The following is a 24,222-nucleotide window of genomic DNA, read 5'->3' as shown; positions in this document are numbered from 1 at the left end:
TTGTGATAATAGTAGAGTAGTATATAGAACACTAACAGGTATTTGTTTTACGTAATAAAGAAATATTTGACTAAAATACAGAAAGAGAAGTGGTGTCAAATTTGACCGCCTTAACAATGAGATCCTGCACCTCATTATAGTTAGGAATTATCTATAATCTTATTTCAGTACAAGCTGGCCGCTCAATACGAGCTAGCCATCAGCGAGGCACTCATAAACTTTAAGAAACTCGTCTCTGAAATCAGTTTACATATTAATAACTTAAATTTGTCTCACAGGCCACGACCAGCTAAAATTGAATAATACTGCAGTAATACCTGTACCAACAAGCGTATATCGAACCAATACTTTATGTCGTCGTAAATATCATATTACATCGCAAGCATAATCGAATCGTCCTATTATACAAGGGTCTCTCTGCACGAACTCATACGAAACGAATCGCTCGTGAAACACCGTGTGCGAACTCGCGTGTAAGCGCACCTTGAAACGCATCTAAAGGGGAAGCAACGAGCGGTGGTGCAGGTTGATAGACGGTCGATGTTTTACCGCCGCGGCAGTGAAACAATGCCGCTTTGTTCGCGAGCAGGCGCGCTGCCGATTTAGAGACGGGCCTTTTCTACTGACTCGAAATAAATTTTATCTGTCGCTTGGTCCGGGATACAATTAAGCGAAGAGAGTACACGACAATGCTCCCTTGGGTCCCGTGTAACACGTGTCGCGAAATCGCTAGGTCTTTTTAAAATTCCTGGTAACGTGGCTGAATTACTTGACAGTGGATAAGTGAGTTCCAAGATTTGACTTTGCTATTAGGTTTCTCATAGTATCTACTTTGCTTCGTTTTATAAGTCTCATTGTGAAGATAGTTCATAAGTCAACGACACATTTTTGAGATGTTATACGTAGAGATATTTAGAAAGAAATATTTTGTGTTTGATAAATGTACCAGCTGTTCGATGACAGGTGTCAGAAATTTGAAAGGACAATTCTACACTACGCTAAATAAAACAAAAATCAAGAATAAAAACATCTAAAATGTAAGCGAAATGTAGACAGATCTAAATGTAGACACTTCTACCAGTTGAATAACTAGGGGCTTATTCTACTGCTGACGTGCTAGTCAAGTCAGACATCGCGAAGTCAGTAGAATAAGTCATTAGTCAAACACCTTTCGCGCAAATCCTAGGCGTTCTTACAATAATTAATAACTCTGAAACACCCTGAACGCCTTTTTTGCACATTTATTTACTGGATTTTGTGGTACGTTTTAATTATAAGACAGTACTAAGGGAGATAATATCAACTTAGTATTCAGTCACCATACATCAACGAAGACTTTGAGAAAATTTAAAATATTTAAATATGAAAGTGGAAATTATTTGACTATTTAAATACTCGTAGAAATATTTAAAAGTGTAAACAAGTAATTCCTGATATGCCAGAAATTCTAATCTACAAAAATTGTTCCTTTTGGAAATGAAGAAAACCTGAATCCTCGAAACGGAGCTCAGCCACAGCAGTTCAACCAAGAAGAAAGCCCACTTTCAAATCGAAGCCTCGGCCTCGCGATCGGCACCAGCACCGGAAAACGAGTGACGAGCCATAGAGACCAAGTGAGTCAGAGCTAATAGCCGGTCGCTGGGCAAAAGGAACAGTCTGTCCAGACGCTCGCAGGACTCGAACGCATAACGCGGAGAGCCGTCTGTTCTCGGCTGGTCCCGCGGTGTCGTCGAGGCGGCGATGCAACGCCGAGTGGCCAGTGCTATATATAGGTAGCCCTGAGTGCGCAAAAATCACCCCACAAAAATCTGGATCAAGGGGCTATTCACCAACCGCGGCAGGCACCGCGGAGCCGTCTGATGCTGCCCGCTCCGTCGCGGTTTTCGTCCACGCGTCGCCGTCACCGACGTCGACGACGTCGTCATCGCTCGGCCCCCGAGAGGCCAGAGCCCATCGCAGACTCGCGTACGCGCCACGTCCATATATAGCGAAAGCAGAGAGCCAAATCGAGCGTTCGTCGATGCTGGCTGTCGCCCGGCTGCCACTTGTTACATACAAGCTCGAGGGCAGCCTCGAGAGAGGAGAGACGATCGTTAACGCTGACTCGGTGGATTTCCGTCGCGATGCAACCTGGCTCTGCGGTGCCCAGGGAGACCGATCGCGTGGGATGTTCCCTCGTCGATTTGCATAGTCGTGGGCGTGCACGCTCCTACACGCTCTACGCCTCGCGTTTATTTTCCTATCGCTTCGGGTGATCCCTTCAGCTCACCGAGTCCCAGCACGCACCGCGGTGCCAGCGAATTTGGGCCGATTCCGAATGTGTAACGATCGGACGCGGGAACCCTTCGCTCGTTATCGCATCGAATCTCGTGGCGGGCTTCCAATGGCAGCTCGGCGTTGAATCAAATTTGGGTACGCGTTGCATTAAACATGCAGGCGCAGGGAGGGGGAGAATAATTGAAATTCGCGCGACCGTTGGCGCCAGAAACCTGCTAGAGATCGGCGGGTATGATAAGTACTGTAGACGGCGGGCAGAAAAATCGTCGCGCGATGGCCGTACAAGGGCGTCGTCCGAAAATGGCCAAACCTCGACGAGAGAAAAGGGGCAGGTTCGCCGTTACACTTCCTTACACGCGTAATTATGACCGTATTTGTCGTTCGTCCCGATCACCGCGACCCATTACTAACCAGACTACCTCGTTTCATCTCTACTTCTCCCTCTCCTAGGTTTTTGTCCTCTGACGCGTCCCTCTAGTATTAATTTTGTCGTTGATTGTCTACCCTGTTTCTTTAGCAACTATCTGTGATGTTATCTGATTCGATTTTTGTGAGCCTTCTTGCGATTTGGCTTTTGGGTGCTGTAGGTTTTTCTTGTTATATGTTTTTGCATTTCATTTTTGCTTTACTTTAGCTATCTGATGTCGTATATGTAGAGGCTTCTATTTGGAAAAATGTTAGGATGCTTTCTTAGAAACCCTAGTACTAATTTGTAAATATGAATGATTTTAAATTTTCAAGGTTTCAAATGTACAAAACACAAATCTTTGATTTCTCTAAATTTTCAAATTTTTCAAATCTTAAAAGATCCAATTTTTAGATTGTATTTCGTAGAATACTGCATTTGAGTTCTGAGTGATACTTGGATATGATAAGAGTTAACTGTGAGTTAACCGTGAAATATACGTGTGAGTTCACATCAGTTAACTTTGTGTCAAATTAGTTTGCAAAATATTTCAATTTTTCTGACAATAAAGAATTACGTTTAAATTTTCCTGAAAAAACAGATAATGAACCGCCATTTATATTTCTATAAACTACAGAAACCACATTTTGCCAATAGAAGCACCTGTGCACTTTCAGTAACATATCAAAGCGACTTAAGAAATACTCACATACCCAATGATTAAAGTGATTCTACGTAACAATGATCACTATGACAGAGCCAGTGGTTTCGATCCAGAACACCTTTTTACGAATTCCTTCTGACCATTTAAACAAGAATCACGATCATTTGCATAACGTGTAATTACACAACGTAATGGCGAGGTGAGACGAGGGTGCACTCGCGAAGAACTCAATTATTTACAAAACGGATAATAATGGATATCAAGCCTCTTGCTTGAGGGATAATCTATGCAGTGGGTAAAGACCATTAATAATGGTCGTTGGACCGAGAAAAAGCGGTAATGGTAGGCTGCTAGAGTTAGTCGCGAGGAAAAGGATGTGATAACACGGTGTTGTACTGTTCTACGATGCAAAGGCGTGGGGTGTCGAGGAAAGTAACAATGTAGCACCGAAATTGCTTTCAGTGATACGGTCAGCAGTTCTAAAGGACTTAAGGATATCTAGTTTACAGTAACATTCACCGCGATTCTAATCTTCCTATCGTCGAATCGTTGAACAATCTTCACCCCAGAGACTCCAATAGCCATCGTTATTCGCCTCGGTTATTGGAGGATCGTTTCCTATCTGCGACGCGCTTAACGTGCAAGTGATTCGCGATGTAACGACACCCACGCATCCCACGCCTGACTATAAGCGAATCGAGTTGATTCTGTATATTTGCGCTCGCGAACGTAACGTACGATATCCGGTGCACCGACGTCGTGTACAAGTGTGGACGTCGTTCGTCCTACGTTCGAGGAGCGACACATCACGAGGAACCAAATGAAATTTTAATTTGCTTGCTTTCGCCTGGGGATAACGCGAAACGATTACACTGAAAACAGCACACCAACGCTGAATGATATAATTCATTGACTTCTACAGTTCCAGTCACGAGATGACTGTGGCAGAACGACAGGATTGGCAAAGAACTATTCCCGTTTCCGCTTCGCGGAACCTTTGCTCGGAGCAACACGAACGGAAGCTTCGAACGTTCTATGGTTCGTAAATAACATTAAATATGACAATCATTTCGTTGGCGTTGACTTGAGTGAGTTCTTGGGACAGTTCTGTCCGCAAATGGTAGCTCTTTCGCTTTTTGAATCTCTTTATACATATAAATATGTCATATTTTTCATACTTAGCACCAAGATGGAGTCATCCAGGGACTTCACTGTAAATAATTTTATAATTCTTGAAGTACCAAATCTTCAGATTTTCGAATATTTAAGGTACGCTACAATTTTTTAAATTTGTAGGCTCTGAACTCGCAAATATTTAAAGCTTCCAAATTTTCAAATATTTAACATACAACTCTTTAATTTCTCAAATTTTCCAATTGCTATCCCTCAAACTTTAAACCATTCAAAATGTTGAAATCTTAATACCTTTAAATTTTCAAATTGTTCATACGTTGAATACAGCATAGGCAATTGCTGACCCACGCTGAACTTTGCTCTTAGGCCATCTTAATAATTTTGTATGACAAAAGTGCAACAGTACATGGCCCATCTGTGGTCCATGCAGCTTAAGTAAAAAATTAAATAGGTACACGAAGATACCAAGACATTCAATATAACAATTTCCAAATCTTTATACCCTTCTTGTGTTTGTTCCTATTCCTAAAACTCTGTATTCCAAAGCTCAATCAAAGTGGTTTCACCCTAGTACATATAATAAGGCTTAAAATTGAATGTTTCTTGAAGTCACTATCAACGCTGCACCACAATAATAATTTCCATTCACCGATCTTTACCCACAGCCTAGTGAAGCGAGAATCCAAGAAAGGGAAGAGTAGTGGGGATGAGCAATGGTGATAAAAAAAAGATACAAAAGAAAGGAAGATGCAGAAGAGTCGACAGGGAGTCCGGCGTACGTCACGAGCTGGCAAAAGTGGACGTCATAAAGTCAGGGGTAGGCAAGTTTATTGGTAGCAAGGTGTGAAAACATTGAATCGTTAATGACGCGGAGCGGTGGGCCCTTTTAAAAATTCTGACGGACGCATTCTCTTTCCGCGCCCGAACCGATCCGCCGCGCGTATTTTTAGGCAACCCGTAAACTCTTCCCGTCTGCATCGTATAAAATGTATTTTTTACGCGAGGCGCATCAAACGGGACGCGAACCGAAATCGGTGGCTGGGAAATTTTTCAACACTCCCTGCTTTCGATTTCCGAGAAGCGAGTTGAGCAATTTTTTCTGCGTACCATGTTTCCTTGGAGCGTTGGAGCAGTAAGAACACGATTCGAAATAGAATTCACCGTTAACTTGAGATAAATCGAAGAGATGGTTAAGAGGGGGAGATGAGTAGAAAAAAAGAAATCATTTTTCTTGGAACGAAGAATCTTCGTTATTGAGAATTATGATAGATTTGTGATCCCTTTGGAGGCGGGAAAGTTTTAGGTATTAGTTACTAAGTAGGAGCTGTTACGAATACGCTGGGCTTCTCTACGAAATGTAAAAGGAAACAGGGTGTGGGAGACGTTCTACCCCTTGTTTAATAGTATCACGCAATCTAATAGCTTTCAATTTCAATATTTCTAATAAAGGGGAAATTAACTCCAGGAAATATACTCAACGCCTATCAAATAACACTCTGAGAAAATACATACAATACTATTTTTCAAGAATTTTACAGCTCTCCAAATTCTCATTTTTCTATATACACTATTGGTCAGAAGTTTGAAATTAGTTTTTAAATGGAGAAAAATGAAGCTTCCCTTGTTAAACACATAATTTAAGAAATACGAAACAATTGTATTAACTTTTCCATGAGGACCTGTTTACGTGATATGGACCTCCAGTTTAATATATGTTTCCATTAAGTTCCACTAAATTACCTTCCAGACTTCGTTATCAAGTTATTAAGTATCGAAAATATACCTATAATTTGCATGAAACCTGTCTGACTTGAAACCTCATTCTACTGCGTTGAACTTGACTAATGTACGACAGCAGTAGAATAAGTCTCCAACTCAGAAACATTTCTCACGCATTATGGGTGTATCTTTAACAATTAATAACTCTGTAACAAACCCAAAAATGCAATTTCGTTATTCTTAATTTTCGTCCTATTTTGCCATGTCGAATCTCCTCTTAATTAATCTCCGCTTAACAGTAAAGGATGTATGTACTCTTTCACTTAACACAAGCAAGCGAAAAATACTTCGCCATACAGTACAACATTAACAAAAATTATCAAGCGATTTCAATCTCTTGGCTCGCAGTATACATATGTACATCATCAAAAACCCGTTAAAGGTGGAAGACCCCAAAAACACCTGAATAAACTTGCATAAAAACCAGATACAATTCTCTCAGAATTTTTTCTCAGAATTTGCAGATATCATGGTTCAAGCATGTCGGCAAAAAACCAGCAGAGGTGAAGAACCCCAAAAACACCTGAATAAACTCGACTAAAAGAAGAGATACCACTGTTCCAGAATTTTCTTTCAGAATTCGCAGATATCAACATTGAGAACGATGAATGAAAAAGTGTTACAACAAACAAAAAAGCTGCAGGGGTCGTGGAAAGGTGGTAAAGGAAGAGGAAACGAGCAAATATACCACGAAAACTTAAATATGTAACATCATTTTTTAATCGATTCTTTTCACAATTCTAGGTCCCTTAAAAATAAGTAAATTTGGAAAATCTCGAATATCAGGTTCACTGCCCACAAAATAGTGAATTCTTTATTTTAAAGAAAGATTCATTTAAATTGGTCGGTTAGTTTTTGAGATATTTGTCCTACCAATTCAAAAAATGATGCTTGGAGAAAATCGTGGTTATAGTTCGGCCACTGATAGCAGACAACCGTCACCTAAAAGCCTATAACTTTAGTCATTTTTAGAATTTTGGAATTTCCTTTAAACTGCATGTTCTTCAAACACCAAAGAAGTAACAAATTTAAAAAGAAATCTAGTTTTTCAAGGCCCTAAATCAGAGTTCCCTCTTAAAGCTGAGTCGCTGATATTAAATCCCTTCAACAACTGACACACAAAAATCCATAACATTAATAACTTTTAGAATTTTGAAATTTCCTTTTAACAATACATCCTAAAAATATAAAAGAAATGAAACCTCTAAAATACAAAAACCGAACTTTTTGAAAAAAGTTCTAGACCAGAACCTCCCCTTAAAGAGCAAACGGTCGTAGGAACCAAGGGGAGGTGGTTAGGGGAAACGTTCGGCGTGCTGGCACACTCAGAATGGAGTCGAGTGCCAGAGAGTCGGTTGTCCCGTGTATTTCAGGCGGCACGGGCCACTGCACTACCCCTACCACTTGTCGCGCGTGCTATGTATATCGTAGCTTTCATATAATGCACGCCCGAGGGCGAAGAGGGGCAGGGGCGAGTTTCGCGGTACCCGATGGACAAACGCTCGCGCACGCACGCCTCTAGGCGCCGACACCGTTCTGGAATACTCGCTGGGGGACGATGCCGCTAACGTACGCCCTCGGAATCCGCTTTCGAGCGCCGCGCGCGCGCCGCCGCGAAAAACCGCGGTAGGAGGGGACGAATGCCGCGCGAAACTATTTCCAGCGAACGACCCGCGATGATAACCGATAAGGTTTGGGGAATGCAGCTCTCCGTGCGTGCCGATGTCAACGACTTTTTCTCCTTTTCGCCTCGCTCGATTCAGCGGCTTCTCGAGCAGCGATCGAGGCTTGCCTTCGTTTAGTTATCTCTGTATTAGGGCTGGCCGAATCATCCGAATTGTCTAATTGTCTGTGTGATTCGGATAATAAAAAAAAATGCGCAAAACTGCGACATTGGTTTAAATCTATTACAATTTTAGGATAAAATAAGCCTATAGCTAATGTAAATCAGTATAAATGGTATATAGTAACTAATTATATGACTTATGTACCTGATATTACTAATATTATACAATTATTATATAACATTGTATAACCAATATATGAAAATATTAAATTATTACTAAGTCGTTTATGAAGTATATACGGCCCTTTAGTCACATGACTAATATTGTATATAATTTTGTCCTCTCTGTATTTCAAATAATTAAAAAAAATATTTTTTTTTTTAAATAGGAATAGCCCGGAACCCTGCAATTTACGTTGTTCAAAAAGACTTACAGTTACATCTTTGCTTGAAAAAGTAACTATGTAAATCGATTCGGTATTCGGATTTTTTGGGGAAAAAATTCGGATATTCGAAATTGAGATTATGAATAATTCATAACGTCGTTATTCAGATACCCCAGGATACTCTGGTTCCAGCTTTACTCTGTACGCGCTTGATAATTTTTGAGGTTCGTGGATATTGATATGCTTGATACGTTGAGTGACTACCGTTTGTATAGGGTGTTCGACAACAGGTGTCAGAAATTTTACGAGATACATAATTCTACATATCAAAATGATACGAAAATTGAGAATGACAAAATTTCATTTGGATTTTCGGTTCAAAATAACTTATTAAATAACAATTAATTGTTGCATAAACATTAATAAGTTATTAATTGTTGCATGAATATCTAAAATTTGCGTGGAATTTGTCTGACTAGGAATTTATTCTATTGTCGACATGCATTCGTTGGTCAGGCACAGCGCAGTCAGTAGAATAAGTCCCGAGCCAGACACTTTCATTTCATGCGTATTTTAAATGTTTTCTGAATGATTAATAACTTTGAAACGAAACTTTAAACAAATTTTCATCATTCTTCATCTTCATCTTATTTTATCTTTTACAATTTCTAGCTCTACATTAGTACGTATAGTAGTATTTGTACTCTACATATGTGACAGTAATAACTGAGAGACTCATAACAAAAGCGTCCCACATTAATTTTTGGTTCAGTTGAAAATTTTCAAGTACCAAAATACTATTTCCAACCAAGAGTTCGTTGGCACAATAGAATGCAACTCGAATAAATTTCTATTCACATGAAATTTCAAATTGAAATGAAAAATTCTAGAAGTAATTCTGTTTCGAATAAAATTACAGATATACTGGATTATTTACGAGTACCGTGAATGAATCTTTATTCGAATAATATAGTTTGTCCGTTAGAAACTGTCTGCTGGAAGACAGTAAGTCTTGGATTGCTATTAAGTCATTAACACACCGTTCCGCGCGGTTGGATTATAAGTACGTCAACTGTTGATAGTCATTCTCCACAGATAGTTTACTCTCTCGCCGCTTCCGACATTTTGGTCGGAGTAAAACGATGGGCGTGCATAGTGGACAGCATAAATATACCGTAGCCATAAAAGCAGTAGGAGATGAAATATTCAAGCACACTATCGAAGCCCAAGTATCTCAGAAAATGTTTTGTATATGCAGCTTTTGCAAACTTCGACGAAGACGGGAACTAATAAGTAGCCCATAATTCACATACGACACTTAACAATCATAGCACACTTATCATCACGTTTAGAACATACCCGTGTTAATTGACACCAGCCACGATTTTATGTAGATGCCAATTCCATAGCTGATAACGAGGAAGTCGTGATAACATTTGTCTTTGAAACGCGATTCGCTGTAGAAATTGATGGAATCAAGGAATTTAGACTAATAGGGTGGTGAGCAGAATAATCCATGTAACATAGTAGATAGTTATTATAGTGTCACTTCGATATAAAGCTCGGTACATTATGTTAATTTGGAACTATTCTTTCACTTCATCTAATTCCCATGTTTGGAAGTTTCAACTCAAGTTGCTAGAGTGAAATAAACTGATATCACTAATGATTTTAGTGCACCCTCGAAGCTCACCTGACCCTAAAGTCACTAAATCTCCCCGCCTTTGAGAATCTCAAACCAAGTTGTTAAGGTGAAAATTGATTTCAGTAACGAGTTCAGCATATCTTCTAAACTCTAAACTCTAAACTCTAAACTCTAAACTTCTAATCGATCATAAATTTAAGTTACAAATTGCATTGAGACAACACTGTACTGGGAGACCCTAGTAATTTAAATCACAAACTTGTATTAGGACAACACTGTCCTGGGCACCCCATACGAACCTACTTTAACATTATATCTCACTATTGAGACTTCCAAGTACACGCTGTGTCATTTTATAAGAAATACTCCAAACTTTAAACCATTAAACGACACATCGACACGCCAACTATCCTACCCACAGCATTCACCTTATTTCCCAAACACGTCGATTTCCGCAGTAAAATCCACAGCATGCGTAAACTCTGGAAATACCCAGAGACTCAACCTTGAACGCTCGAACACAGTTTGACAAACACCCCCTCCTGGTAGCAGTTCATACATCAGCCTCTCCGCGAAGCGACAGACGGCGTTAAATAACTCGAATGATCGCAAAGGATTTAGCCGCCACGCGGTCCTCTGTTTATAGCGCGAGCGAGGCAGAATGCGCGGCGACGCGGCAAAAAGTCGGAAAGTCCTCGGTCCCTCTTCCCCTGCGACAGGCTTCTTCGTCTGTTCGTCATCGTCGCGCGACATCCATCAGCGCGGTTGCACCAGCGACCGTGTGAGGTCGGTCAGTAAAAATACCAGCTGTATTATTGAGCGAGTCAGGGGCATAAGGCGGCATGCGACGCTCCCGACGAATAGCAACGATGACCCCGTGCGCCCGCGCGCCACTCCCCATGGAATTGATGGAAACAAACGAGCGCGGGCTTACCCCGACGTGATTGCTCCTCCGCCGACACGCTAGCTCCTTCTCGTCGTCATACGTCGCGTATTTTCGGACACGTGCGAGCCGAGCTTAATTCTCTCTGTGGCTGATTGTTATCGGCCTCGTTTGCGCGCCGACGATCGAGCTGATCGCGTCTGCAGGTCTAGCGAGCGCGTACACGCCGCATCGCGCGCAATTAACGCGTCGGGTTACCAATCGACCAGCGTCTGGTCGAAGTAACGAGACACTCGGTTGGAAAAATTGCGCCAGCGACTGCGTTGGGAACTGCTTGGATTTTGTAAGCGGAATTAATTGAGATTCGATGGGGTGAAAATAGGATCTAGGGGATTTGGAGTGCACTGGTACTGTGTTATCTCGATACGAGCTCGATGGTGTATTTAGTACTGGATAGATATCAGAAATTGTGATAAATGTAATATTAGAGGCTGATATGATATCTGATCTTATGCAGTATTTTAAAATTAATCGAAATATTGAAAATTATTTAATAAAATGGTACACCAAGAATAATGCAATTACGTTTGAGGCTCTATTTTCGAATAATTGTGTGTTAAACATACACTTAAAGTGCGCGTGAAATGTGTCTAATTTGTCTTGTTCTACTGAATTATTCTACTGGTATCGTTGTGCTTAGCCTGTCTGTTATACACTGACAGTAAAATAAGCTTCAAGTCAGACACATTTCACGCGAAATTTAGGTGTCTTAAATGCAATTTTGTCATTCCTGAGTTTCGTATTACTTTGGCATGTAGAATTATCCTACGAAATTTCTAACACTTGTTGTACGTCTTTTTGAATGGAGGCTAGCGCTCTCGAATACTTCTAATACATGAAATATGGTACTTATCATAATAAAATTTAGTCATTACTATCATATATATATTTTGAATATATTTTTCATTTTAAAGATTTATTTTATATTCTCGCTATATTCATTAAAATTCGCAGTCTACTAAGTTAGATATCAATTACTCTTAAAACTCAAGCTTTCTTTTTAAAGAACAAATCGTAAAAATCGAAGCTACATAAAAACTATAAAATCTGCCTCCAATTCCAATACCCATTATACAAACACAAATTACTTCAGATTCTCTTAATACCAGCGAAACAAAATTACTGATACAGTCATCCACGATGAGCCTCCACAGGATAACCATCCATTACCCAGATAGCTACCCTGTCCAAGCGCACTAAATACCATTCGATAGTCCTCCATTCAGCCCGTGATCCAACCATGAACAAATTACTCACGTAAATCAAGCATTGGACCACTTGAACGGAACGACGGGCCCCATTCGAGGGGATTTACCACGACTAGAGCATCGTCGAGAGTCAACTTTCGCAGACCGCCTGATGGCTACTGAATACCGCCCAATCGGATCGAGATGGTATCGGGAACCGGGCCATCAGTGCGAATCGAACCTCGCCCCATTCGGACACGCATCGATTAATATTCGAACGGATTGAGATCGTACCGCGGCTAGACTGGCAGCGTCAATCAAGCTTTGGTGGACTGTGAATTAAGCTTCATCCCGCTCGAAGGGCGATCAAGCGATCCACGTCTCCCTCTCGGGATAAATCGATGCCATCGAGTCCCGATTTGTATCTCGGTCGCGTTACAAATTACAATCCGACTCTGTGCCTTCTGCACTAAAGAACCATCAGCCGATCCATTTGCGAGCAGATGGCTCGGAGGAGGAAAAAATCGCGCGATAAGCAACGACCGTGCAGGCCCGTCGCGAGGGCGAAGTGGACGAGGCGGCGTGCAACAGTCGCATGAAAATGGACGCGAGACGCGCGTTCATCGCGTATTATACGCGCAAGACGGGTATATTCCATCGCGCACGCCTACGTGATGTCATGCGCGCGTCAGAAATGCCGACCTTGCGGCTGTAGCATAAGTCAGTGCACGCATAATGCGATGCATTTGTATTGGCCAAGCCTTTCGGTCGATCCCACCATCGGCTCCGACTGATAAGAGTACCTACGCCTGGCCGAACTTACATGCATGGCTGGCTACACGTCGGTTGGTAGGTGGGCATGCGTGTGTGCCAAGTGACCGTGGTACCATCGTCGTTGCTGGTGAACCAACGCTCCTTCTAGAGAAAGGATCCAGTCAGGAGACGTGCACGGGAAAAAGCATCGGGAACCAGCTGAACGACACTTGCTGGAGATTATAATATCGTCGAGAACGTGAATCGTTGATGAGTAAGTGGGATGATGGAGGCGGGTGTTACTCTGACAGGGCTACCAACGGATGCATCGCGGGAAGTAGAGGAGGAGGATTTGGTGGAAGCGTGGATTAAGAGTTTTCTGAATGCGATCTTGCATTGCTGGAGATTTTAACACATTGCACGTCGACTAAATATTCGCTGGTGGAAGCCTGAGTGCCGGTGGAATGTATAATAATGGTGGAATCCTGCATTATCGCGTGACTGGCAGTCGAGTCGATGCATGGAAATCTTGTGAAATCACGGGACCGGCGCTTAATGTGTTCATAAATTAAAACCTTGGTACAGATCGAGAGATCTATGCTAGTCTCGTATCTGAAAAGGTAAAAATTTGAATGAATTAAATCTAGATGGCTAAGTATCTGCCTATTTTAATTTGTGGAAAAGGAAGTACACCTAAGAGCGAGTAGACTTTTGACTATAAGTAGAAAAGATGTGTAAGAAAAAATAGTAATAATAATAATAACCAATTTCAGCTTCTTTAGACATAAAATGGACTTGGTTTGCACTACAATTTTTAATCAATAATTCTTAACCCCCTTTGAACTTTCCATCCCCAACTCTTTCTTTCTACCTGCATCAGCCAAAAAATGTGTAAGTAAAAACGTCCATTTCAGAATAAATAAAATAGATGTACAGTCACTACATCTATAAATGAAGGTTCCAGTAAATGAAGTTCTCAATACGTAGGACTTTGGACAAGTACAAATATAAAAAGGCTGACTCTATGTAGTTAGATCCTTGCGTAAGTTGATTTGAAATATATTGCATAATTGCATTTATGGGTGAGTAGATTTTTGAACAAGTAGAGTTATAGAATAGTCTATTTCTAAATGGATAAATTGAATAAGTAAAGTTCTCAATAGGTAAATCCCTGGACAACTATAGATTTAAATAACTTGATTCCAGGTAACTAGGTCTCTGAACCAGTTGATTTCTAGTTAATCACCTAAATCGGTAGAATTAGACTTCTCTAAAAACTCACACAACCACCGCGCAGAAAGGGCTAGAGAGACAGTACCAAAACGAAGAAAAACCGCTCGCAACAAGGGCGACCACGGAGAGTCAGACGAGTCTGCAAGTAGACTGAGACGAGTCATGTTACAAAGGTGATTGGTCGCGCTTCAGTGACGCTGATAGAAATCCTCAAGGCCTTCCGACACTCAGGGAGACCAACGACGCGTGGATCGCTCTCGCAATGGCAAGATTTGGGTCGAAACATCGAGTCATTTCGAAACGGTCGCGAAATTTCACCGAACCGAAATCGAAGCACAAAGATGAAGTACACAGTCAAGTGGAACTTCTCTGGGCTATTTTTGGCATCCATACGTGACTGAAACGACTAAACAGATATATTTGAAGTTCTGAGATGCTACATTGCGATCTAACTATCGTCTTTCGCTTGTCGCCAGACTACTAGTGTCATAGATAACAAAGTAGGTGTATATCTTTCACGTGGCCGGCGCCAAAGGGATTCTTGCTGCGTGTGCTCCTCCACGAATGATTGCGCAACGTGCACGGAAGCGCAGTATCAAAAATATCGCACGAAATACATATGACCGTACTTCATCTCCATTGAAGTTAATAAGGAGAAAACTAACCTTACTCAATACTAACCTAGCCTGACCTATTAATAATGAAGAATAGGTACGTCTGTCTCTAATTCTGTTTTTGAACTATTAGTATAAAAGGAATGGTTCTTGAACTAAATGATAATACTATTTCAAGCTTCAAAAAATAATGATTTTTTAGTTACCTGGCTATTATAACAAGTGGGCAACTTTACCGATAAAGTCTCTTGTAAAGTGTTGGGATCAGCAAACTTTCAAAATTGCAAAAAAGTAATTAAAATTGGGACTATTTCACGTGAGGGAGGAACATCCCCTATAATGTGTTCTGATATAAGTATGGAAAGCATCTGTCTGTATCCCTCCGCCACATGAAATAGTCCCAAGTAAAATTGCATTCTTCAGATACTCGCAACGCTAAGAAGAAACCTGTCCACAGATGTTATTTATTCACCCCCTTTCGCAGGTCATTTTACTCTCATCTATTTATGTGTCTAGCATTCCTACTCCCACGACCGACGCAATTGATCTCGCGCAGTGTTGAGAATATTTGTCGTCTCGGTACGCGGTTTCTATCGAACCGAACGAAAAGTTCCAAGACTCACCGTCATCGTACTGAGTTAACAGAATTGGAGGGACGCCAGGGCTTAAGGCTGGCTTAAATCAAAACTGTCTCAACGCGTGATCCACCGTAGACGAGCTCTGTTTCTACTACTGTCAAGTTCGCGCTGGCACGTGTCAATTCTCGAGCCAAGAAAACTGACCGATTCAGCGGGATTGCGATTGCGCTTAGATTCATTGCTTTTAGTCATTCGGAGTAAAGGGCTGAGTGATGGCGATGGGACGCGGTTATCAAACACGCGTATTTGGACCGCTAAAAACGGTGACTGAGTCAGAAACCAAGCTTTCGAAGGTTCACCCTCATCTTCACGACCTTGGGAGGATGTTTTCACAGGCGTTTGGGCAAAACAAGGCGTAGACCCATTCGTCAAATGTATTTCCCAGAAATAGCGAAGATCGATCAATTTCCCTAATATCGCGTCAATAGCTGTGAAGCGCAGGATCTAGGGAAGAATAACAGAAGACTATTTTAACATCTTAGCAACGGAGTCCATGCGTCGTACGAATTCCCACTTTTTCCTGCAGAGCAGTAATATTAGGGGACTTAGATTCCAACATGTTGTCTGTCAGGTCCAGGTTAAAACATATCTTTATTAAATATGTGTAAAGTTAATATGAAACAGTTATGTGAAAAGAAGAAGTGCATCACGTGAAGTATATGAACGTCTGTGTCAGTAGTTAAAAATTAAATACACATAGCATTTCAATCAAATCACTGAACATAGGAGACTCGTGCTTCAATGGAAATATTCAATGAAAAAGGTCCAAAAAATGTATGATTTACAAAAACCACTGGTGTACTTTAGTGTTTTAAATACTTCAATTTTTTCAATTTTTTAAAGGTTATAGAATCTAGATCACAAAGGAGTAGTAATGGAAAAAGTATAAAGTTATTTTATAGGATCCCTTTTTATAATAGTAACATGTAGAAACAGAATTCAATAATGCTAACCTAATAAAATGGCAATTGAAATGTTACATTTATGCAACTTTGAGCCGTAATGAATTAATAAAATTTTCAATAATTCTGAAACCATCAAACTTAGAAAAGAACATGTTTCTTAACAATATCTATTTATAATTTCTGTTTTTCATCGTACAATACTTCTGTAGCTAAAAATGCACTGTCATTGACAGTTAAACGTCTGCTTCTAGAGTACCCTCGTTCCGCAGCGACATCTCATCCATTTCGTCGCCGTCCGAACAAGTGCTCCCACATGGAAATGAAAACCATTCGCGAGCACTTAACTGAGGTCAGAGGCAAAACTTTTCCCTCTCGCCTCCGCTTCGTCTCCAGCCTTTTCACCAAAGAAACCATTCGTAACGAGTCACGTCATCCTTCGACATGCAAAAACTTCCATTCAGTCCTCAAGAGCGAAGCGTCCCCACGATTCCCCTTCAAGCGCGGTTACGTGACCATAGAATTACGCGAACCGTCGGTTGTTAACGTTAAAACGGCTAACGACGGCCGATTAATTGGCCGTCAATTTCCAGCAGGAGGAAAAAACGAGGAGCGACGACGCAAACGCGTCCGCCGCGTAATTGTACGAGTTACGAGTGGGACGAGCGAGTGTGTACAGATACATATATCGGCGATACGTGACGCGAAGATAGTAGGTTAACCGCGACTCGTCTCGGCCGACATTTTTTCCCGGGAAAAACGAGTCTAAACAGGCGTCAGGGAAAATTACTCCCGGATTCACTTCGCGGTAGGAGATACCACGCCTACGAGCTAACGAGAAATCATTGGACGAGAATCCGTCGGCGGACTCGCGGGACGCAGCGAGGGCTTTTCTCGTGTCTGGGTTCAACGGCGCGAAGACAGACACTGCCCGCTTGGATACACGATGAATAATGCATCCCGCTCGGGCACGAAGAACGTACCGCGCGGATTCAATTGGAACGCGACGATCGATCGCGCTGCTTACCGAGAATCGGAAGGAGGCTGCGAATTATTCTGCTCGAGGACGTCGAGAACGAGGTCCACCTTGGTGGGTTTTGTCTTTCGGTAGGTGCTTGAAGTTGGAGAGGCATGTGTTGGGGAATTCGGCTGTATGAAATTTTGGGGGATTTTTTTCGTGAATTGTTATAATGGGGCGCGTAGACATTTTTTGTATGAATAGGTAGATATTTGTTAGGAACTGCTTGTGAAATTATTCGCGAGACGATAAGGGATTCTGTTGTAGATAATGGAACCACGAAACTTTGAATATTTAAGTATTTGAATAGTTGAAAATTTCAGTACCTGGAAATTTGAGTATCTGGAACATTTGGGTACTCGAACATTTGAGTAATTGATTATTTAAATGCTTGAAAATTTGAATACTTGAAACATTAGATATTTAAAATTTTGAATATTTGAAAATTTACATTCCAGAGTATTTCAAAATTTAAATACTTGAAGCTATAAATTTTTGAAAATTGGAGTATTTGAAATGATGAATATTAAGATTATTTGAATATATAATTTGAGGAGGTATTCAAAACTTTGAAATTCCGAAAAGTTTAATATTAAAATATTTGAAAATTTTAAAACCTGTTTTAACTAAATCGACCTTTTCTTCCTATTTCCTTCTCCCTTTCCTGTTTCTCCCTACCCCTAGTTGAGATCTCTATCCAATTCCCTTCTTGTTACTGTATCTGCAATATAGTTTGCAAGAGGCTGTGGTAATCATCGTAACCGGCAGCGTGACACTGCTTTTCCGTGTTTTTGCTTGCAAAATAGTCAACGTGAATTCCAGGCGGTCGGCAGGCAGTTCTCGGTCACGGATTAACCAAGTTACGCGGAATTCCTCGGGAAAGCACGTCGCTGGCGGGCTTCGCGCTCAAGGTTCTGAGGAAGCCTGTTCGCGCACAGTTCTGGTGATCTCGTTGCAGATGAAAGATAACAGCCGTCCAATCACCGCCAGCGGCTCATTTCACGAGCATTCAGAAGAGGTTCCAATAACTTAGCTTTGATCGTTCAACCCTACCGAGAAATCGTTCGATTTTGAACGTGATTTAAGACCGTGTCATCTGCGTTTCTAGGAAAACTCTTCTAAAGACGTTCGAAACGAGTGATACAATCATAAAACTGTTCCGGCAACCTTTTTTGAAAATGCTTTCAATTAGTTTACTTGGGGACACGAAAATGAAGAATTATATGAACTACTTTCACCAGAGATAATTTTAATGACGTTATAAATATGAATTGAAAATTAGATTAACACTTTGAATGTTACATTGAATGCATTCAAAATTCTGTTACATAGCAATGAATGTAACTTACAAACGAATTCTTTTTAATTCACTTTAATACTCATTCTACTGGGTATTCTATTACAGATATCAGAAAATTAAAGGGGTGATTTTACATGCGAAGATAAGATGAAATTGAAGAATGAGGAAATTCTGGTTGTGGCTTTGTTTTCGAGTTTTTAACTGTTAAACATATACATAAAATGAGCATCAAATATGTCTGACTTTGTAACTTATTCTACTGTCAGCGTGTACCAGCCAGGTCAGGCGAGTGTCAAGACCAGTCGCGTCGGACGAAGAAGTCAGTAGAATAAGTCAAGTCAGACACATTTCATACGTGTTTTAGGAGTTCTCAACAATGAATAACTTGGAAACTAAACCTCAAACGCAATTTAGTTATTCTTCATTTTTGTCTTATTTTGGCATGTAGAATCAGCCCTCAAATTTCTAACACTTGTCGAACATCTAGTAGGCACAGTACCCTTCTAGTATCTGCCACCCTAACTTTTCATTAGTATCAACGACAAATGTATAAACCAAATGAATGACACGGCACTCAAAGTTTTAAAACCGAAGAAATGGTTACAGTATCATCAATTGCAATACATTCATACTTTCGAAATCCCAGAGTGTTCCCACTTCCACTGTCATCCTCTTTCCCCTGAAACCTACATGAATCACGGGATCCCACGAATAGAACCAATAACCGGTTGCGACACAGAAAGAACCGCTCCTGCAGAAGCTAATACAGCGGATTAACGATCGGCAAACATCGGTAAACCGTAATCGGACAATCGCAAGTGACAGATCCTCCTCCAGATTCCTCGGGTCCCGTGAGAACCGGACTTTAAGGAGCACGTGGGAACTAGGAAGGCTTGGTTCGCTGACTTGGCAGGCGCCAACGACGATCGAACCTGCGAGCACGCGCGCTGCTGTTTTCCATCAAACGGGATTCATCTCTGTAAATCATTCGGGACGCTCGTATTCGGCTCACGCAGTACACCCGCTCGTCGCTCGGGACGCGGAGTTTCGAGCTCGCATGCCGGCGCATTTTCACCTTGGCTCGTGGCCGTCGCTTTAAAGCCCACCGTGCACGTACGCGCGTGTTGCGGGTGAAGTACAGGGAACAGCGAATAATCCTGGGACATCGACGCGTAGGGGCCACGTCTTTGTGGAAAGGAAGAACGAATTACAGGGAAATTCACTTCTGGATTGGTAGAATATGTGTACTGTATCTCATGTAGAGGGTATGCCACGCAATTGGGACGAGTTATATCTCGAATATGGTAGCAGATAGAAGGAAACTATTGAGGGAAAGTTGAATGGTATGATTGCGTCTATTTTTCTACGGTTTTAGTTTTTTCAAAAGTGCAGCGTTGCACATGAAAAATATAAATGTATTTTTTTTAATGGAGTCACATATTTTTTTTACTATGTACAATGACTCTGGATAGATAAATCTTTGCGTGTGGTGATTTCTGGACGGTTGTATTTTTGCAATGAGTGGAATTTTGAGTAAGTAGAATTATAGGAAAATCCACTTCTAAGTGGGTAGAATAGATATGGTATACCAGTACAGCCGATGATCTAATTGTAAGTAGAATTCTCGATTTAAATCTTTAGTTAAGTAAGAACATAGTTGAATAAATTGATTCTAGGTAGCTCTCTGCATAAGTTGTTTTCTGAGTACATACGTGGATCGGGAAGTAGACTTCAGACTCAGTAGTATTATAAAAACTTAAATTTTTAGATATAATAGAATAAGTTTGCTATCCCTACTGAAAGGAGAGAAAAAAACTGAGTTAAAACTGCGAAAAGAACTTTCTTCAAAATCCTCATTAGCTATTCAACGTATGCAAGTGGATAAATTTACATATTCCTAAGAAGCATATTTGTGTTCTTTATATTCTACAATTTTTCCAACAAAACATCGGAAATATTCGAACGCGTGACACTGGAGACTGATTATCCGAGTCGCGTCAAGGATACACAAGCCAGCAAAAAGATCCTCGGATGACACGTGTCAGTTGGCATGTAGAGGAACAGGAGCAACGAGGACGGCGCTTAGGAGTCACTAGGTTCATTGAATTTGTTTAGCAGGCGAGGTGTGCGAGCGCCAGAAAATGCAATGTGCATCGCGCGATGCAAGTTGCGTTAGTAAGAGAAAAAAAAAGAGGGAAGAAAGACGGGCTAGGAATCAGTGTTGCCAATGTTCTACATTCAAATCTAGATGATTTTAGTTGCGTTTGGGTGTTAGAAAATGCTATCCAGATGTTAGATATATGTACTAATATTTTTACATGATTTTACAAAACTTGAGTCAGAAGATAAATAAGTCTCCAAGTATATTTGGACCTTTTTATCAACCACAGGCTAAAGGATAGAGTCTTTTGAGAAACTTTCTAAAGGCTACTAAAAGAAAAAAACAAAATTTCCAAAATTCAAAAATATATTATATTATATAGAATTAGCTATACATGATTTTTTCAATTTTAAGGAAACTGAAGATTAGTATGTCTTCGCCAACTTCTATGTGGTATCACGTACAGACATTGGAAACCTTATTCCAGCCTTATGCTAATGGCAATAAAATTTACATTAACACTTAGAGTAACTAGATACTTAGAGTAACTGTCTTTTTACGTCCATTTTTAATAAAACGTCGAAAATTCAATTGGCAACACTGTCACAGATCAGGGAAGGAAGGGAATTGCAATTGACATTGAGAAGAGCGGAAAGAAGGCAGAAGAAAGAGAAAATCGCGCATCAAACGGTTGGTTCACATGATTCGCCTGCATCGAGACTTGTTTCGTTTTTGATACTTCTTCCCTTCCCTTGGACCTCCCTTTAGTTACGTATTCCTCCTTTTTTCTGAGACTTGTTACAGAAACGCGACAAGAGGATTATTCGAACGAGAAACGGAAAGCTGCTCAGGGTTTTTCAGACGAAGGATCTGGAAACTACTCGTGGAGGAAGCAAAAAAGATACGTTCGAATGCCGTGTAAACGAGCACAACTGAAGAAACGAACGAAGAGGGGATTCCCACATGTGTGAAGTCTTCAGGGTTACTGTACTGTAAGTGACGCACCGAGAGATTTTAGGTACCTCTAGGTAGTGATGGGAATGATCCCTTCACAAGTGTTTAAGTTAGTCATAAGAAAAATATCTTTGTATGATATCGATAAATACATTGATGTTTTTAGCATCCTTTATGCTTGTTTCTTTTTCTAACTGAATTTCCAACATCACTCTAGATCCCACAAGAAAACAATCATAATTATTGCTTAGCCAGTGAAAAACAAAAGTGAATTTTTTCCAAGCTGATAATATATTAACTAAAAATCATAGTAGAACATCAACGAATGAAAGAAAGAAATCAGTGTAACAGGAAAATAAATGAAACCTTACGTCGAATTTGGTAACATCTCCAGCTACTTGATATTCCAAACGGATTTGCACGAAAAAACAGCAGCGTTCCTGACCGCAATTTTTTTAAATAATTCAAACCGCGTCAGGTTGAGCAACCTTTCAGACCACCACGCATTCGTCTATGTTTGTTTGCGAGGTGGGCTCGTAAAATCAGGACAAGTTTCACGGAATCGCACTAAAACGAACAAACTCGATGACTTCTACGGTGAATCCTTGTTTCGTAAACATACCTCACACTGCTATGTCGTACCATAAAGTAGACTCACATTCATAAGAAATTGAAGAGAAACTAACTTCTAGTTTAGGTTTTATTCGTCATTCGAGACAAAATTTGGTCTGCTATAATTCCTACTCCACTATAATACCAACGATAAGTGGTGAAGTGATCTTAACTTTAGCTTCTATTTATCATTTAAGAGAAAATTTAATCTACTATTATAATTCCCTATCCTGATGAGAATCTACACGAAAAAAATAATCATGCACATCTTGCAAAAGTCTCCCAAATGAATTTAAACAAGGTAAATTTTTGTATAATATACCATAGACCTTTGTAAGATTAAGGCAGGTAGCTTGACTAGTCAAAGCAGCTTCTTCGTTAAATCTACAAAGTCAACTCTTACTGATTCAACCATACTCAGACCTGTCAGAGTACTTTTGTAAATTCTACAAGAGACTTCAATAACTTCAGCTTGACATTCTTTTCCTTGTATGTAAAAAACATTAGGTTTTGTCCATCGTTCGAGAGAAAATGCGATCTGATATAATTCCCTTCTCTAATACGACTCTAATTGCAAGTGACAAAGTGACTTGAAGCATGCAATAGATTTCATCCAGACTATAGCCCCTGGTACACAGTAGCATTGTCGACACAGTTTCACATGTCCCTAGTGGCACAAAGCCCGACTCTTCCGGGAACTTGAAAAGAGCTAATTCCTTGCAGGTGGCAACGCCAAGTTTCATTTACGACATACGATACGTAAACATTACACCCTTTGTTCTCGAACGCGAACTTTCGCCTATCGCTTCGCTTCCCATCGTTCCCTTCGTTGAAAATTCGATCGGATATCTCGACACGGTACGAAGCACAATTTATCGCTAGTCATGTTCCGTTGTGCCAACAATGTTTTGGCTGTCACATCGGACAACACGCATGCTACGGGTCGCGTGTAATGAAGCGAAATGATGCTGCATTAAACTGGATTACAACGTTACGGGACTCTTGGGGATTTCGGGTTGCCTCTGTGATGTTACTTCGTGCTATGCAATCTCACAGCTTTGAGATCAAGTATTGGAGGACATTGACACCTGTTACGTTCCTTCTTGCAACCTGTACTTAACGATAAATAAAATAGAAAATACTATTAATAAGTTGTAACCCTTTTTGGCCTGTTTTTCTTTCAATTATTGAGGTTTTACTTTACTCTAGGCAAATTAGAACTAAATTCTTACATATTTTTAGCTAATTAAATTACAGTTCCTAATATATTCTTCTAAGCCCAACTAAACTTAATAAATAATAGGGTCCCTTAAGGTCTAGTTTTAACAATAATCAAGGCTCTACTATACTACCTATAAGTAAATTACTACTAAACTGAGCATCTTCCTCATCAGTTAACCTCCACCGTCAATATCCTCCACTAAGCTCATCTAAACACAATAGAGTTCTGAAACAAACACAACCCTGACCAATTGCACTCCAATGAATGTTCAATATTCATTCCTAAACTTCGTCCACTGACTTCAATTCGCATTGAACTTCGCTTCGACATTCCTCAGCTTCTAGAATCCAACGTCCTCTGCTAGCCATCGAGATTATACGGTGCAGGGCGAAGATTACACACGGGGGGCGAGCAATTTCTCCGCGCAAAGCATCGCTTCAAAGACACACGCACACTGTCGCCTACGTAATCAAGGAACATCAATTACCCGTACGGAATCGAAGCCCACGGGTTGTACATTGTTCCATTTGGTTACAATGTACGCGTGGTCGCTTACGGCCGCGTCCGTGAACATCGGTTCAGAGTCGTGCACGGTCCTCAGGCGCGCTCGCCTCGCTGAATACGAGACGAGACGCGTCGCCCGCAATTTCTCCGACCGCGACGCGGAC

The 24,222-nt window shown here is 40.7% G+C and overlaps 1 protein-coding gene and 1 long non-coding RNA gene across 2 annotated transcripts in view; one reads left to right on the top strand and one right to left on the bottom strand.

Annotated features, from left to right (window-relative positions):
• Positions 1-24,222, bottom strand: part of Sog (chordin short gastrulation) — a 77,790-nt gene that overhangs the window by 38,980 nt on the left and 14,588 nt on the right. The gene's annotated exons all lie outside the window — the stretch shown is intronic.
• On the top strand, positions 14,522-16,403 carry LOC143186589 (uncharacterized). The gene is made up of 2 exons (XR_013003076.1): positions 14,522-14,904; positions 15,292-16,403. It is a non-coding gene; the product is annotated as an uncharacterized LOC143186589 (long non-coding RNA).

The sequence above is a fragment of the Calliopsis andreniformis genome, chromosome 2 (assembly GCF_051401765.1).
Source record: "Calliopsis andreniformis isolate RMS-2024a chromosome 2, iyCalAndr_principal, whole genome shotgun sequence".
Taxonomy (NCBI): Eukaryota; Metazoa; Arthropoda; class Insecta; order Hymenoptera; family Andrenidae; genus Calliopsis; species Calliopsis andreniformis.
The sequence above is the reverse complement of the archived record's forward strand: the minus strand, read 5'-3'. Positions and strand labels throughout refer to the sequence as shown.